Here is a 4,660-nt window from a genome sequence, read left to right as displayed (position 1 = left end):
TTTTATGATATAAAAATTTAATTATAAATCAAATCGATTAATTTCAACTTGATTCAATGTAAGTAAAAGTATTTTTGATTAATTTGAATTTTGAATTAAATTGATTTAATTTTGATTATAAACTTAATCATGGCAAACATACTTGATTTATAAAAATTGTTTAATTTAACTTGTAAAAATTAGATCGTGCTTACAAGCTAAATTAAACTTGTAAATATTTTAAATTTTCAATAGTTATTTATTTAATTAAAGTTCTAAGTGACTGATAAGCAGTTGATGTGTTTAATAAAAAATAACTTGTAAGCATATTTATCATTAAAATGATAAAAAATATATTAAATAAGATTTATGATTAAATTTTAAAAATTAAATAAGAATAATATAGTAAAATATTATAAATTTAATATATAAATTAAAAAATTATTATAAATAAAAAAGTTAATCTATTTTTAAAATTTTATAAACTGATTTGATTAATTTATAAATAAGATAAAAATTGTTTTAGTTGATCTTTTATATATGTATACAAGCTTTGTTCCACATGTCAACTCATACAAGCAGGAAACAACCCTCATAGAGTGGGCAAGAATTTTACCAAATAGCAAGAAGGTCTAGCAATTCAAATATTATATAAAAAAAATTAAATTACCCAAAAAAGTGTTGAAATTTATTATTATTTCAAGTCAAAATAAGAAATTATATATATAGAGAAACACTTTTTAATAAACAAAAGGAAATTCATTAAACAAAAACCATGATTACAAGACTAGCTAGCAAATTGGTGAGAAGGTTATATTACCAAATATACTCGTAGAAATAAGAAAATCACAAACAAAACTATAAAATAAATCAAATTTTACAATCTTGACATAATATAGGAACCCATCATAATTAAAATAGTTGCATGCTAGAAAGGGAAATCACTTATCACTACAAGCATAGTTAAAGAATGAGAATCCTGAAGTGCTATGGCTAGAATGCATCTATCTAAGGTAATACCATCTAAATATGAAAGAACAAGCTATTGTATCTTATTAATAAAATATTGAAAGTCGTTTTTAAATTTAAATAAATTATATATATATATATAAACTATCATGTCATAATTTATTAGTAATTTATATATAATAATAATAATTGAGAAAAAAAATAATCATTTATAATAGGATTTTAGCTATCAATAATAATAAAAAAAGCATATAAAACATGTTTAATAAAAACACCCAAAAATATTCTTTGTTAACACTGTGGAAAAATAAAAAATTACAATAAAAAATAAATATTTGAAATATTTTTGCTTTTACCATTAATTAGTCATTAAGTTAACCTTTTTAATTAATTCATGTATTTTTTCATTATGAAGATTTTAATTTCTTTATCATTATAAACATTTTTATTTTTTTATTTTAAAAAATTAAATTAAAAGTCTCAAAAGTTTAATTTCACAAAACATTAAAGTTCTTTCCTTTATATTTAGTCCGTTGAATCATTAATGCTTTAGGAAATTGAAACCAATATTTTAATTTTTTTTAATGTAAACTCAAAAATAGAGGAAAGAAATATTATTAATGACAAAATTTATAGATAAAACAATAATATATTTAAAATTTTATCTCTTATTTATTTTATTTGATTGGTGAAATATGTTAGAAAATACTTACAAAATGAATTGAATAACTAAGTATTTAATGAAACAAGATTGTATGAATATTTTAATTTAATTTTTAAAATAAAAAAAATAAAAAAATTAATAATAACAAAAACTCATAAACTAAATAAGAATTTTTTTATTCATAAATAATAATCACATTTAATTTTTTATTTTTTTAAATTATTTATTCTATTTAAAAAAATAAAAAAAATTAAATTTTTTTAATTTTATACTTTATCTCTACAAACTATAATAAATATTTATATAAATTTTTAAAAATTAATATTATCACCTTATTTTTAATTAAATTAATTATTTATTATATTCATATTCATTTATTTAAATTTATAAAAAAAATTATTAATATTTTTTATAAAATAAAATTATTTAATTATTTTTTTAATTATTATAAAAATTTTAGGTGTGGCTTTTGTTCATGGACGAAATAATTTATTAACCTACACGGAAAAGAGAGTGACCCATGCTTACACGTGGCAGAAAATGCTATAATTTTATCCCAAACCCACAGCTGACACGTAGCAAGACAAAATTATGCAATACACTCTGGACATTGTGATTGGTTGTCGTCAGGAGAACCGGTGCTGCTGACATGGAAGGTCGCTGTCAGAACGAGCTCCCCCAGAGGACCCGAAAATGAAGTGGGTAGTAATGGCCTAATCACTTCGTGGCAAGCCTTGATTAAAGTGCGCTTTATACCTTTGCACCACTTTTCCCTTTTATTTACCATGCTGCCACAGTTCGCCTCCAATTACTTATCGTCTGGACTGGTGGAATCTCTTCCCTAATGACAATGTTACCCCTAATCCCCCCTACCCTTTTTTTTTCCCTAGCCCATAACTAGACTTAACCCACGGTCCGATCTGGCTGTTCTGGTGTTGAAATCATCAGTTTCGATTAAAAAATAAAATTAATTGAAAATTTCACATCAATTTGGGTTTTAATTTGATCATAATTGTGTCAATTTGATAAAATTTAAAATTTATTTAAAAAAATTAAATAAAAATAATTTTAAACTGAATTTAATAAATTAATCTTATTAATCCAGCTGACTTAATCAGTTTCGTGCAAAAGTTATCAATTTTGATTTAAAAATGATAGCTAATTAGAATCCATCAAAAATTTTATTTTAATGTCAATTTTAATTTGATCATATTTGGTTTAATTCTGATTAAATTTAATTAATAAAAAATTTTAAAAATTTTAAATGAAAAATAATTATATCTTAAATTAAATAGATTAATTTCAATTTAATTCAAAATTAATTTTAATCAATCAAAATTTTACCATATGGAATCATACTGTAACTGAGTCTACCTGAAAGTAGTTACTTGTCAAAAAGCCATTGCTTCTTATTGCTTCCTATAACCTAAACAATTTACAAAAATAAAAAGCTAAAGGGAAGAAGATGCTTACCCTATCACTCATCCATAGGTTAGGGAGAGTTAGTTGCAACCGCATTTTGTTATAAAGGTCATTTTATCATTTGTAGGCTTTACCTTATTTATTTATTTATTTTATAATGATATAAGCTAACTTAACTTCACCTTAAAAGTTAACTCACAAGGGAGATTTATAAATTCATATATATAACACCTAAAATCTTTCTGTAAAATCGATGTGGGACGCATTATTAGAGTTTTTTTTTTTAACTTTTATGAATTTAAATTAAATCGCTTTCTTAAATTTTTATTGCACCCTCTCACGTTTGTTTAATATATTTAAGATAAATAATTATAAAGTACTTTTAATAGAATTAAACTTTAGTTAATAAGGAATGAAAGCTTTCATTTTTACTAATTAAACTAATTTTATTATTTTTTTAATTGATAGTAAATAATAATTCAAATGAGACAATACTATGAATATTAAATATTTTTTTATATAATATTTTTTATAAAATATTTTTTAAAAGAATATTTTTATCTAAATATGATAATAATACTAACATGGGTGAAGTATTTGTACATCCTGACTTGGTATAGTCACTGAAATAGTGGCTGATCAAGAATTTTTTTTAATCAATATATAAAATAAATAATAAAATATTTTTAAAAATTATAATAAATAATTAAAATCAATGAAATATAATACCTCAAAAATTATAAAAAAAAATATTATTATGAATGCCATCAAAATACCTATCTCTGTACAAAAAATTCAAAATCATTTATTAATTTATAAAACCAAAAATTATATCATTTTGTCTTAGTAAAATTTATTATTGAAAAAATTAGAATAAAATTTTAAAAATAAATAAAATTTTATCAAAAAATGAGTTTAATAATTAAATTTGTAAAAAATCAGTATATATAAAAATGTATATATAAAGAAAATTTTTTAAAAAATTAGAAGTCAATTGGCCTAATTATATACTATAAATTTATTTATTATTAAATTAAATACGAAATCTTTATTATCTCAATTCATCACCTGCTAATAAAAAACGTGCGTGAAGTGCTTATAGCTTATTAAGAAAATAATTAATTGATTGATGGGTTGGTGCTATAAGTGTATAATGATAGAAATAGGAATTAGATTCCAAGGGGGAGGAACGGGATATGTATAACATAATAACACCTTGAGAGGTACCCGTGATGTGGCCCATTCATCTTTCATTTACCTAATCCCTTGACTAATGGTCCTATCTAGGGGTAATTTTGGGAAAGTACAGGGCATCTGTGCCAAAACGAGGGTAGAAAAGGTCGTGCATTGTTATTTTTCATACAAGGGTAGTTTGGTAAAAATGAGTAAAAAAGTGCAGCCCTTACAAACACATGTAGTTAAAGACTTAGCGTGTGTAAGTTGTCTACTTTGGCTAATGGATGGATAGGGATGTGAAACGCAGAGGAAAGCTGTGAAAAGGCGGTGACTTCGGGCCTTCGGCTGAGTGGGACTGCACCTTTTTTGCCCTCTATTTTTTTTAATGAAAAATAAAATAAAGTTATTAAATACCCTTATTATAAATATATGAATGACATAATTGCTCAA

Source organism: Hevea brasiliensis, chromosome 7 (genome assembly GCF_030052815.1).
Source record: "Hevea brasiliensis isolate MT/VB/25A 57/8 chromosome 7, ASM3005281v1, whole genome shotgun sequence".
Classification (NCBI taxonomy): Eukaryota; Viridiplantae; Streptophyta; class Magnoliopsida; order Malpighiales; family Euphorbiaceae; genus Hevea; species Hevea brasiliensis.
This window is presented reverse-complemented; position numbering follows the sequence as displayed.